The 14,258-nt window shown below is 43.9% G+C and overlaps 1 protein-coding gene and 3 long non-coding RNA genes across 4 annotated transcripts in view; 3 read left to right on the forward strand and 1 right to left on the reverse strand.

Moving 5' to 3' along the window:
- Nucleotides 1-14,258, reverse strand: part of LOC144390398 (uncharacterized) — a 158,659-nt gene that overhangs the window by 107,871 nt on the left and 36,530 nt on the right. The window lies entirely within an intron of this gene.
- Nucleotides 1-14,258, forward strand: part of LOC120813096 (protein NLRC3-like) — a 159,886-nt gene that overhangs the window by 79,200 nt on the left and 66,428 nt on the right. The gene's annotated exons all lie outside the window — the stretch shown is intronic.
- Nucleotides 9,942-11,816, forward strand: LOC144390348 (uncharacterized). Its single transcript, XR_013454374.1, has 3 exons — nucleotides 9,942-10,252; nucleotides 11,523-11,554; nucleotides 11,669-11,816. It is a non-coding gene; the product is annotated as an uncharacterized LOC144390348 (long non-coding RNA).
- Nucleotides 12,295-14,050, forward strand: LOC144390341 (uncharacterized). The gene is made up of 3 exons (XR_013454364.1): nucleotides 12,295-12,605; nucleotides 13,731-13,762; nucleotides 13,901-14,050. It is a non-coding gene; the product is annotated as an uncharacterized LOC144390341 (long non-coding RNA).

Consider the following 14,258-nt stretch of genomic DNA (forward strand, 5'->3'; position numbering starts at 1 on the left):
CTTAATTTATGTCAGATTTTCAATCCCTTGATACTCGCAGGTATCCCCTAAACCATAGTTAATTTATTTATTCCCAATCTTCAACGCCCTTCGATTCCTTTGATTCCTTTCCTTTGATGGTACACCCAGGTACCCACTAAACAACAGTAATCACTTACTCCTTACTTTAGCTTATGCAATATGCAGAATTAGATGTAACAGCTTTCTGCTTACCTTGTTTTGAGGCCGACCTGGGAGTACGTCGCGTTCAGCAGGTGTAAGCGTTTTAGATCGAATCCGCCTGTGCACGAAAACCTCTCATCCCGGACGAGCCCCCAAATTGTCAGAGTCTCCGATCCCCCCGAGTTGGTTGATGAGACGAATCGCAGCACGTTGATCAATTAAAGTCAAAATTTAACATTTATTTAGAAGAGAGAAAGATTACATGAGCAATTCTCCGCAGACATCTGTCTCTAACTGTTGCTTGCAAGCAGGAGGTCCAACACAGCAGCACGTATCTCAGCGCTCGGCGTAATGACGTCTCCGAGCAGTGAAAACGCTGAGTTTTTATACACATGTGAAGAACATTCTCCGTGCCAGTTACGAGAAGCTACAAAGCAGGTTGAGATAAGAACCCAGGTGAAGCTGAGGGCAGCACACACACACACACACACACACACACACACACACACACAAGATCCTCCTCAGTGGCCGGTGCAAATCATTATTAATTGACATAAAGTAAAAACGTGGATACGGAACTTTCGTACCGAATAAGATATGAACCAAGGTCATGAACAGAAGTCCTTTTTTTTGAAGCGTCTATGAGATCGAGTTGACCGTCCTCCCTTCTCAGGACACAGCTGCAAAGCAACATTTTGTATCATGCTGCTCTTTGCACATCAGGGTCAAATACAGGACACTTGAGACACGGCTTTAGCACAAAACAATGTTATAACATATTTTATCAGTACATGCATCTCACAGCAGCGATGAGGATCACAGAGCTTCATGGATTAGAGTCTCATGATGAAAACAACAGGGATCCATTTGAAGATGGTTGAATGCATTTACATAAGGATGTTCTGTAATATCACAGTAATAATGCAGAACGTGACGTCAGCAGTCGGTTCCTCTGTGGTGTGAAAAACCAAACAGGGAACTAAATAAACTAACTAGTGTGTTTCTTCTGTTTGTTTGTGTTCATAGTACATGTGTTGTTGGTTCATTGTTCATTTTGAAACATGGAAACATGCACATTGTGTGAATACTGAATGGTCTGTATCTGCTTTATCTTTATGAAACAGTTTAATGTGAATGTTCCTTTGCACACGTCCCATGAAGCTTGATCTGTAGCATGACATCATTTCTCCCGTTTGAATTCACATCTGGTGAAAGTACAGTGACAGGTCCATTTCTTATTTGTTATCCATTCATCTTCTTCATGAATATATTCCAGCACCTCGTCGCTGTGTGACGCCTGACTGACAGTCTGTGGTCGTCTGTAAGTAGTGGTAGAAGAAGAAGAGGTGCTCCATGTGGACATGAAGGACAAAGCTGTGTGTGAGAGTGATGTAATGTCCATGTCTCCATGCTGCTCTGACCCCCCTCCTCCTTTCAGGGTGGAGCCTGATGGAGTCCGATGGTTGAGACCAGGTCTGAGGAAGTGTAAGTGTGCTTTGATTCATGAAGATTCAACCATCTTCACACTGTGACATCACTCATTCACCTCTGTGACGTCATCATCAACGTGTCAGTAGATGAACACATGATTAATAACTGCAGCTGTATTGTGTCTTGTTCTCTCATCAGATTCCTGTGAACTCACAATCGACACAAACACAGTAAACAAACACATCAAACTGTCTGACAACAACAGGAAGGTGACATGTGTGAAGGAGGATCAGTCACATCCTGATCATCCAGACAGATTTGACTACTGGCCTCAGCTGCTGTGTAGAACTGGTCTGACTGGTCGCTGTTACTGGGAGGTCGAGTGGAGAGGAAGTGTTCATGTATCAGTGAGTTACAGAGGAATCAGGAGGAAAGGAAACAGTGATGACTGTTTGTTTGGACACAATGATCAGTCCTGGTGTCTGAGCTGCTCTAATGGAGGTTACTATGTCCGTCACAATGAGACAGGAACACCCATCACCACCTCCTCCTCCTCCTCCTCCTCCTCCTCCTCCTCCTCCTCTGGTAGAGTAGCAGTATATGTGGACTGTCCTGCTGGCTCTCTGTCCTTCTACAGAGTCTCCTCTGACACACTGATCCACCTCCACACCTTCAGCACCACATTCACTGAACCTCTTTATCCTGGGTTCAGGTTCTGGTCTTATGGTTCCTCAGTGTCTCTGTGTCCTCTTCAGGAGGGAGAGTCTCCTCCTGGTGGAGAACCTTCCTCTCTGCTCACCACATAGTTCAGTCTGTACAGCTGATGGTGGTTCATGTGGGTGTAGATGCAGGTGGAGCAGGTGAGGGGTACCTGAGCTGGTCTGGACTCTGGGGGGTCCACAGCTCTCTGGGACTCAGATGGAAGTGTGAAAGAGCTCAGCTTAATGCTGCTGTGCTCCTTCAATCAATAGATGATCATTTAGATATTGGCTCCAAATTAGGCTTTAATCTTCATCTTTATGTGTTCAAGAAGACATTTTATAAGACGCTCTTTCATCTGTCCCCCCATATGAGACACATGTGTCCTTATGTGTGTGTGCGCTTCATCAGCAATAATAAAAACAAGGTGAAGAAGGAAAATATGAATGTGTAATTCTTTTTGAGCCCATTTTAACTTCAAATCTCTCTAAATCTGTTGAGTGAAATCAAATCTAATTTCACATAATCAGGTTTGTTTTGAACAAGAAGCTTTTTAATGGTTCAGCAAACCTCTCAAGGAAATATTGAATATGCGTTACTTGTGTTTTTATTCCCTATAATGTCATTTACAACATTTACTCCATGTGTTACTTTAACAAAAATAGAATTGTTTGGCTCTAATGTTAATAAATGACTTTTATTGGAAACAACTGTACATGTTTAAACAGGCCATCAAATAAAGATGCTTTCAACACGCTGTATTATTTCTTTTGACATGAAATACTCTGATCCTTTTTAAAGATGCTGTACTATTGACCTTTGTACTATTTCCTCCATAAGATCTGTATTTATTCTACAGCCCTGTTGCTGTGTCAATAGCACAGAGGAAACATTGGTGGTGCAGCATGTTGAAGAAGGAAGTGAGTAAATAAAGAAATGAGTAATGAATAAGTTGCTTTATTAACCTTATTAACCTTCACGCAGAGCCGTCTCACAACAACACAAACTACTGAGCTCGCTACTTCAGGTGCAACTTGAAGCTTTCATTCTGCACCAAATATCACACTTAAGTCACCAACAAAAACACACAAAGCACAAGCACACATTTGATAACAGGCTGGAGTTTATCTCCTCACAAAGTGGAGTATTGAAAGTGTTAAATGGGATTTCCCGCCAAAATAAAAGACAAGCAGCAGCAGCGTTGCCACTAAATGCAATAAAACACGCGTTGTGCAGCGTGGACAGAAAGAGGAACGGCTTTAACTTTCCATCTCTTAATAACATGGTTATTGTAGCTGAAGGAAATGATTACAATAAAGTACATCCTCATTCTGCTCTAAAGCAGGTGTGTCAAACTCATCGTAGGTCACTTTGATCTCCAGCCATGTCCAGGGCTGATATGAAGGTCCAAGGTGATTCTATGTGGACGTTTCTCCAGGTTTCATGGCTCGGCTTGACCTCCTAACGCATGAGGACCGTCACCGACTACTTCCTGGCTCCCTGATGGGAAGCTTCCGGATGCTTCTCTTTTTGAGGTGAATGCTTTTAATTTGTGTCGTCAGTGAAATGGATTTCTGAAGATGATTCAATGAGAGGACGATCGGGATCAATCTCTCTATGAATAAATGCTACTGACTGATTAATGCTCAAAACAAGCTCACATGGGACAGTATTACATATTATATTTGGACTTCCGTGACACTAATGCACACTTCATATGTATTTGTGTCATATGTATGTATATAACAGAGTTTGGGTAACCTTCAATATTTATCTTCATAAGATATTTCTGGGCTTTTTAAGAGCAAAGAACAAGTTCCTGTTGTCATGCAGAAGGAAGTATTAGAATGTGACTCCAAAGCTGAAGTCATTTAGTGAGTGTTACACACTAAATGAAGACATGTCCAGGGGGCCACATGTGAATTGAGTAGATGCATCTGATTGTTAGTGTTCATCTATTTTCATTTCAGGATGTTGCATTAATGCTCATTCAGGTTTATCGTCAGCTTGATGTGGGAGCTATTATTTAGTTACTTATTCTTGAATATAGTTGGATTAATTGTTTGGGTAATTGGATCACTAATTGCACCTGGAGGTTACTTAGGGGCACAGCCAGGTGGGACCAGCATGCACCTGGGTGACTAATAGTGTTTAGCAGTGAGACAGTGAGACAGAGCACTGCATAGGAAGGCAGACAAGTTGTATCGTATGTGTTGTGGATCCTGTGGAATAAAGGCGAAACAAAGGAAAAGATCGGCCAGACAATCCGCTTTCTTACTGCGTGACAGAAAACAAAAACTAGGTGCAGCAGTGACCCTTTGATTCACAGATGTGTTGGTAACAAGGACAAACGGCCACTACAATTAGCATGTTTAATAAAATAGTTGTAATATGAATCAAACACAATTCATAGTCATTTATGTCATATAATTACTGTACACATGAACAGCCACAATGTAACGTTAAGACCTGAGCAGCACAGCATTTCTACCTCCCATGTGCTCAGAGTGAGTTACTTCCTCTGTGGGGAAAAACTGTTAGATCATCAGCTGTTAACAGCCTCATATGGTTTGGAGGAGTAAGAACATGATGTAGAGTCAAAGGGAGAGAGAACAGTTTCATTTTCTCTTTAGTTCAACACTGATATACAGAGTGAAGGTAAAAGATACAACTTACATTTTAAAATCAGAGTTTGTTGTGATTTCCATCATTGTGACCGTGGCACATGGAGTACAGAGGGTGTGCTGCAAACCGCAGGGTTGGTGGTTCAAATCCCAAGTCAAAACGTCCCTAAGCAAGACGGCCAAACCCCTAACTGCTCCCCAGGCGCCCTTATGTTGATTTGATTAAGGAAGTTATTATTGCATCATGCTTTGAGTTAAGGTTACATCATCACTACTAGTTAACGTTTGAATGGTATTCAACGTTTAAACATATAAGGATTTAATTCCTGATCGATTATCATTACAGGCTTAGACTTTTACTTTCTTAATTGGCCTTTTAGTTTGAATTTATTTATGACTTTAGGTATTTTACCTTAAGATGATCGGGTTTTTGGGGTTTCCTCTTCTCTCTCCTGTGGAAGTGTTTACGCCGTATTGTATAAGTTTAATCTCAGGTTTCATTGAGTTGGACTTTTATTTTGAATTTGCTCAAGTCATAACTGGTTTGATTTTCTTGGAGCAGTTTGAGATTTTTGGCGTATAATTTGACCTGTATTGATAGCGTTTTGACCTGTATTGTAGTTATTACTTTGACTCAGTGTTTTCATTGACTGTCTCACTTTCAGATCCAGTAGTTTACTTTGCATTGCTGATTTCAGTTGTCAATCTGATTCAACATGTTTTGTAGGTTTCATTAGTTTAGACTTTACATCATTTGTCTCCTCATAGTCAGTGACACAATAGCTCCTGGGACAAAAGAGACAGCTCAGGGTTCTTTAGATACACCAGGTTGCATCATGGTTACTTTTACAAGGACCAGAGAGCAGATGAAGATCAGATGGATCCCAAAGAAAGAGAAAGGGAGTGGAGGAGGATGCAGAGATGCTTGAGAAGATGGCAGAAGAATGGGTGGTTCCCAACCAGTTCACCACCTGTGGGTGAAGACAGGCGCAAGGTGTGGAGGGAGACTGTAGCAGCAGGAAACCAAGCCACTACGGCTTATGTGGGAGCCGGCCGCTTAGATAAGTAAGAAGAGACGTGTCTGCACCAAGCGGCTGCTCGCCTACTGGAGGGCAGTCCACCCAAACACCCCCAAACCTGCTGTTGGACTGGCAGGAGAAGAAGCAGATTGTGAGCCCGGTCAACATGTCACCCCTCTCAGTGCAGACACCCATGCCCCCCCTCAGCTGTACCCAGAAATGACAGCAGCTGCACAGGAGAGGCCAGGTCCTTCCCGCCACATGCAGAGAAAAGGAGAACTTCAAACAGTCCCTTTGTGAAACCGAGCAGCCAGAACAAGAACCTCTGTTCCATCTGAGAGGAGGAACGGGGGAAGTCGTGAGCGATGGAGAAGATGAGCCTGAGGGAAACAACAAAAGATGACATCGTCACATGAGGGTCACGAGAGCGTGGTGGTGGAAATAGGAGAAGAGGAAGAGGAAGCAGGTAGCTGTGAACATGAACACCAGGGGGCCACAGAAGAGCTGTCCATCACATCAGGACTCCTGTCCATCAAACCACATGTGCAGAGAACCCATCCAAACCACGGCGAAGGAGGAGAAGCTGCTGTTGGAGGACGTCCTCCTCATAGACATTCTCAGATATCTGCAGCAGCAGAAGCAAACAAGGGACAGCAAGACAGGAGACCACTGCAGGTGAGAGACAAACAGCCCCAATACCCCGTCCCCCCAGAGGACAAATATCCAGCAGGGAGAGACAGTTCAATGGGTCCACCCCCCCCCCCCATAACAACTAACTGGTGACACACCGACGCCCACTGCTTCCCAACAGCCCAGATAAGCAGCCTTAGTCTCCCCAGTTTACGACTCACATTCCAGGTAGAAGAAGGGAGAATAGAGAGTACAGACTATTGAGAGTGTCAGAAAATAGATTTACAAACAGTACGAAACATTGATTTACTAATAGAGGGAAACTGTCAGTAACAATGAGACACGGTTGTGAAAGATTTAAATGAAGAATGAAGGTGATGAGAATTGTTCATAGTGTCAGTTTTTTGTATTAATGTTTGTAGTTTTTTAGTCTCCTCCTAAACTCAGAGATGGGCTGTAAATTGTTGAGTGCTGCTATTGAGTGTAAAGTGCACGATACACTTGATACAGTATCTGGATGATGGAAGCAAACGTCTGATCAAAGGAACATTGATAGCAGCAGTACATGAAATAGGGAAACTTGTTAGACGGTCATCCTGTAATGGTACAACAAGTAGTACACACTGGAAGCGAATGGCGTAAACAAACAGATGGTCGTCCTTGTTTCAGCCCACTCAGCTCTCTTTCCCTTTCTCACTCCGTTGAGACTTGGTCGAAAGTCTTTCGGAGACCCTTTTTAAAATCCTGGATGGAATTTGTTCCGAGCAGTAAGAGTTTTTATACACACATGTGAAGGCCATCCTCAGTGGCAGGTGCAAATTATAATTAATAGACCAAAAAAGAAGAAACGCGGATATGAATACCAAACAAGATGTGAACCGTCTATGAGATCGAGTCGACCGCCCTCCCTTCTCAGGACACAGCTAGTGGTGTGAATCTTGTGGTCTGAAAGCATTGTTGTGTGCTCACAAACCATGCGACCGTAGGCCGGCTCTTGATCTTGTAACCGGCGGCACATATTGGCCTCAGTGTCAATGAAGGCGTGCAGCTCGCTCACTGGCCTTTTCAGGTAGTGCACTTCATTGGGGGCACGAGAAAGTGCCATATTCACGTTGTATCCTGTCGGAGGAGTCCAGAGCAGTGAAGCGCCAGCTCCGGGTCTCCGGTTGTTTCCGTGGTACATGGTGAATATCAATAAAAAGACTTGTGGAAAGCCTGTAAAAAGGCTCAAATCCTGTAAAAAGGTTTTTGTTTTGATGGTAAATGACTGACTGAATGCGGTCTGTGAAAAAGGGTGTTGAATCTTTCAAAAGGCTACTTAACTCTGTAACGGACAGATGTCGCTGATAAATTCTCTGGAGAAAATATCTGAACTGCTCCCTCTGAACTCAGTAAGACAATGAACAGAAACATCTGATTCCGTATGCAAATGAATGTTGGAATAATACGCACTCATGTGGGGCGAGCATTCCGTCACCATGGAGACGGGGTACAAACACGGCGCACAGTAAAATATGTATATATACACATCTCATAAGCAGCACGTTCAACAACGTCTCTAAAATGTCAGCCATTAACAAAGACTTTAATACAAGACATTGAAGACATTGTTCTGTATCACTATTGGTCAGAAAGTAACCTGTATTTAATTTGCCTACCTGAAACCCTTTGATGCTCACCTCAGAGTTCAGGGCCACCGTGATAGAGAGGGGGAGCTGCTGCTGTTCGGCTGTGCAGGAACCACTTCCTGTTGACCTGCAGACCACCGAGCCGCCACGCTGGAACACAGAAACCTGAGAGGAAAACACACGTTTCATATAGAATACGACATAGGAAGTAACCCTCGCTGTGTGAATTGAGACTTTAACACTAACTGTGTCCAGGGTGACGGGCAGACCCAGAGTCCGGCCTCCTTTATGCGCCTTTGCAGTGAGGACGTCATACCAAACCTAAAACACAAACAGCCCTTCATGTAACAGGCGCCATGAGGTGACTTGTGAGTCACTAGAAGACGTTTGTTACCTGCTGCTTGATTTACCTCACCAGATCCAGGAAGAAGGACTCGCACAGCTTGAACACGCGGCTTGGTTACAGGACTGGCCAGCAGTGCTCCACCTACATACAATCAAAGACAGTTAAGATCATAAAAGTGAGAACTTCACCCAGTAAAAAAAGGTATTCATCACCAATCATATACTGGTGGTCCACAGCGAAGGTGCTCTGTTCTCCTGGGAACTCCACCCAGAGAGGTCTGTGCGCGTTTGAATAAAACAAGCATTTCCATAAGCTCTTCTTAAAAAGTGGATCTACTGATGTTTTAATGACCAACTTAAAACATGACAAACATGGACCTCTAGTGTCAGAAAGCAGAAGGTAAAGTGGACAAACAGCCTGCAGTACTTCCACTGGGCAGCAGAGGGAGGCAGACGGAGGTGTGAGCCAGGTGGAACAGAGTGAACCAGTAAGGCAGCAAACAGGACCTGAGGGCACAAGAGGCAACACTCGGATCATTACACACTGAACAAAGAGGACTGTGCACGTCCACGCTGATATTTAACAAGGCCACCTCCTCTTTGTCCACTAAGACAGATTTTGACGATTCGTCCTGTTTGTTTTTTCACGCTAATTGAAAAAAGACCTAGGAGATGATATTCATTAAGGGAAAGCAGTCGTTCCTGGTGGATCCAAATGGCTGTGACTCATTTGACTGAAACAGTCAGAGAAGCTCTGTTGGATCGCAGTGCGGATGGCGGCGGTGACTTTCTCCCCAAACAGCTTCGTCCCCTTTGCAGAGTGACCTCTGAAGAACGGCTGCAGGGCGGCCGCCTGCTTCCAGCGCGGCAGCATCTCCGGCTCCGGGTCACGTAGCACGCCAGGTGAGGCATCGGCCCGAGACCAGCGCCCCCCTCAGGCCGCAAAGAGAGAGCACTTTGCTGTGTTACCTCGACAATATCGCATGTAGAATCGTCAGGGTTTATTGTATATTCTTTCCTGCCTGATTAGGCTCTCGCCTCACAAGAAGAGAATGTATTTACTTGTTTATATCCTCTTTGTTGATCTGTCCTCATCGGTCTCCGGCTTAGATGAATGAACCTGTGTTTAATGTCGCATTGCTGCAGTTCCCTGAGACCACGTCTGCAGAAATGCAGATGTCACGGTGTATGTTCTTTGGGGTACAGGCAGGACACAGCAGGTTTGGTGGACGATCCTTTTATTTCGTTGCTTCAGTTGTCAACGCAGCGAGAGCTCCCGGCGTCTCGCTCGCTCTGCGGCTCTCTCCTCCTGATCGCCCTTACTGCATTTTAAAACCAGACCAACGCCATCAAAACACATTCAGCTCAGCTGAGGCCGATTGCCTCCACCTGCCACCGTTCACAGTATATTTGCCAGTGTCAAAAAGGCAGTGTCAAACTATTTTAATTCTTCCGGAGTTCTTCCAACAATGGACAGAGTAAAATTGAACCAGAAAACTTCCAGTGTTGGTGAAAATAATCTATTAGAGTTAACAGAGGTTTTACTCTGTCAGTGTTATTGACTCTCTCAGGCCCTGATTCAACACTGATTAGAGCAAGATACCTTCCAGAGTATCACAAAGAATACTCTGGAGAGCCCCGCCCACCAACTTTCCCGGTCAAACTGAGAATGTGGATTCTGGCATCGCCATCTTCCTCGCATCGAAATACTGTGGTAAGTCTTTCTACTATAAACTATTCCCGTTGTTTTTCTTCATTCTAGTAGAATCTGTATAAGAATAAAGGAACGTATTCATTCACCACACTAGTCAATGTTGGGTTCGTGTCTTCAAATACCGAATTTCAAATGGCTAACGTGATATCGGGTCGGCGGTTAGCTTAAATGTAGCAGCCACATGTCTGACCGCAACACCAAACTGAACAAAAACGACACGAGGTAACGTTAATGTCAGCGAGGACGAGCTGTCCTGGTGTGTTATGTGTCATGCTTGCACATTTATTTCAGTAAAATGACGACAAAAATTCGTTGAAGCAGTCATATTTATTATTTCTATTTGAGCCGGAGCAAATCGCTTTAGCGTCACGTCACAATTTGGTCGAGCATAGCGGGACATGTCGCGGACGTGCGGACGGGCTCATAGGACCCGCTAGTTCACCAGCAGACGGCGGAATGCACCGAGTCGACCCAGTTAACGTGAACGCAGCCGCGGCTCCGAGAGGCTCGGTTCCCGTTAGCTGCTGCTGTAGCCATAGACATATAAAGAGTAGACGCTGCATCGGCTGCTGAGGCGCAAACAAATATTTATTATTATATTATATACCAGAATATTATTACTGTTACGCCTACTATGAATATTAAAATACGCCGAATCATGTTTTCGGTGTCATGCCTACAAAATGCCGTGAACATCCGCTTTTGTATTCAGCGAGTGACGCGCTGACACTTCGTTGCGCCAGCTGGCACTGAGTGGAGCGGGTGACCGGTCCAAGCTGGCGGCCCCGCGGCTCGTCAGCACCACTAGGCAGCAGCGGTCGATGTCTATTCTTTATGTCTATGGCTGTAGCTGCTGTAAGCTTAATTTATGCTTCCACGTTACGGCGGCGGCGTAACCCCGTCATTGAGCAAGTTCTCCGTTGCTCTGCAGTTCCCCCCCATGCCGCTAGGCGGGTGTGGCTGTGTGTTTCTGCGGGTGCCGAATCCTTGGTGAGCCGAATCTCATATTGAAGCGCAGGCTACGGAGAAGACGTGAATTTACAACACTGGTTCACCCACTGAGGGACCTGGACGAGCAAGTGCACTTTCGATACTTTCAAATGTCAGCAACTGCCGCAAATTACGTTGTGAGCGGACCAATCACAGCACTTGCGGCCCACGTCAACTCGACTCGCAGTTAGATCTTTTCGGAGGTGCACGTCAGGCTACGGCGGAGGGGTCTACGTAGTTACGTAGTTACTTAATATGTATATTTTCTTTTTTCTTTCAGATTGTTCTTTAATGTACTGTGGTGCTCTGGTGGTAAGTAATAAGTTGATGTACTTGATTTTTAAAGCTGAAATAGGGTATTTTCAGGTTGTCAGCTTGTATGGGGTTGTAGATCATAATGTTGATTTCAGTTTGCTGTCTTTGCAGATACCATCATGTTGATCAAAACATTCCTGTCATCCAGCACCAACCAAGATCTTTGCCACTGTGATAAGATGTGAGCTTTACATGTTTTAGGTTTACTTTTGATGCCAATATTTCATGTTTACTTGGAATAAATATGTATTACAGTATGGATACAATTGTCTGTGTGTTTTTCCCCCTGCATAGATATGCAACACTGGTAGGAGTTGGTTAAAAATCAACACTCTTTGGAGTGATTTCATAATCAACATAGTGTAAAGTAGGTTTAACACTGGAAAGGTTATTTCTTTTATAACTATTTAGTGTTACATGTGAATAACACTAAGGGTGTTACTTCTTACATAGTGTAAAACTTGATTGACACTTAGAGTTAATATTATTACACTACACTGCACCTAGTGTAAAATTTTAACTCTTACCAGAGTAAAATTGACTCTGGAAATTTAACTCTGTGTTCAGTGTACATTTAACACTCTGTAGATAGGGACCATATGTTCACTGAGGTAGTGTTAAAATTGACTCTTTAAGTGTTGTATTGACACTGGCGATTTTACTGTGTGTGAACGCAGATGTGAATCTAAATATGGTTTTAAACAGCACAAGCGTCCAGAAGCAGTACACGCCGTCGTACACAGTAAATTTGCCAGTGTCAAAAAGGCAGTGTCAAACTATTTTAATTCTTCCGGAGTTCTTCCAACAATGGACAGAGTAAAATTGAACCAGAAAACTTCCAGTGTTGGTGAAAATAATCGGAGTTAACAGAGGTTTTACTCTGTCAGTGTTATTGACTCTCTCAGGCCCTGATTCAACACTGATTAGAGCAAGATACCTTCCAGAGTATCACAAAGAATACTCTGGAGAGCCCCGCCCACCAACTTTCCCGGTCAAACTGAGAATGTGGATTCTGGCATCGCCATCTTCCTCGCATCGAAATACTGTGGTAAGTCTTTCTACTATAAACTATTCCCGTTGTTTTTCTTCATTCCAGTAGAATCTGTATAAGAATAAAGGGACGTATTCATTCACCACACTAGTCAATGTTGGGTACGTGTCTTCAAATACCGAATTTCAAATGGCTAACGTGATATCGGGTCGGCGGTTAGCTTAAATGTAGCAGCCACATGTCTGACCTCACAACACCAAACTGAACAAAAACGACACGAGGTAACGTTAATGTCAGCGAGGACGAGCTGTCGTGGTGTGTTATGTGTCATGCTTGCACATTTATTTCAGTAAAATGAAGAAAAAAAATCGTTGAAGCAGTCATATTTATTATTTCTATTTGAGCCGGAGCAAATCGCTTTAGCGTCACAATTTGGTCGAGCATAGCGGGACATGTCGCGGACGTGCCGCGGCTCCGAGAGGCTCGGTTCCCGTTAGCTGCTGCTGTAGCCATAGACATATAAATAGTAGACGCTGCATTGGCTGCTGAGGCGCAAACAAATAGTTTTTATTATATTATATACCACAATATTATTACTGTTACGCCTACTATGAATATTAAAATACGCCGAATCATGTTTTCGTTGTCATGCCTACAAAATCCCGTGAACATCCGCTTTTGTATTCAGCGAGTGACGCGCTGACACTTCGTTGCGCCAGCTGGCACTGAGTGGAGCGGGTGACCGGTCCAAGCTGGCGGCCCCGCGGCTCGTCAGCACCACTAGGCAGCAGCGGTCGATGTCTATTCTTTATGTCTATGGCTGCAGCTGCTGCTTAATTTATGCTTCCACGTTACGGCGGCGGCGGGTGTGGCTGTGTGTTTCTGCGGGTGCCGAATCCTTGGTGAGCCGAAGCTCATATTGAAGCGCAGGCTACGGAGAAGACGTGAATTTACAACACTGGTTCACCCACTGAGGGACCTGGACGAGCAAGTGCACTTTCGATACTTTCAAATGTCAGCAACTGCCGCAAATTACGTTCTGAGCGGACCAATCACAGCACTTGCGGTACACGTCAACTCGACTCACAGTTAGATTTTTTCGGAGGTGCACGTCAGGCTACGGCGGAGGGGTCTACGTAGTTACGTAGTTACTTAATATGTATATTTTCCTTTTTCTTTCAGATTGTTCTTTAATGTACTGTGGTGCTCTGGTGGTAAGTAATAAGTTGATGTACTTGACCGAAAATGTAGTTGTGTTTGTGATTTTTAAAGCTGAAATAGGGTATTTTCAGGTTGTCAGCTTGTATGGGGTTGTAGATCATAATGTTGATTTCAGTTTGCTGTCTTTGCAGATACCATCATGTTGATCAAAACAGTCCTGTCATCCAGCACCAACCAAGATCTTTGCCACTGTGATAAGATGTGAGCTTTACATGTTTTAGGTTTACTTTTGATGTCAATATTTCATGTTTACTTGGAATAAATATGTATTACAGTATGGATACAATTGTCTGTGTGTTTTTCCCCCTGCGTAGATATGCAACACTGGTAGGAGGTGGTTAAAAATCAACACTCTTTGGAGTGATTTCATAATCAACATAGTGTAAAGTAGGTTTAACACTGGAAAGGTTATTTCTTTTATAACTCTTTAGTGTTACATGTGAATAACACTATGGGTGTTACTTCTTACATAGTGTAAAACTTGATTGA

This window comes from Gasterosteus aculeatus, chromosome 21 (genome assembly GCF_964276395.1).
Source record: "Gasterosteus aculeatus chromosome 21, fGasAcu3.hap1.1, whole genome shotgun sequence".
NCBI lineage: Eukaryota > Metazoa > Chordata > Actinopteri > Perciformes > Gasterosteidae > Gasterosteus > Gasterosteus aculeatus.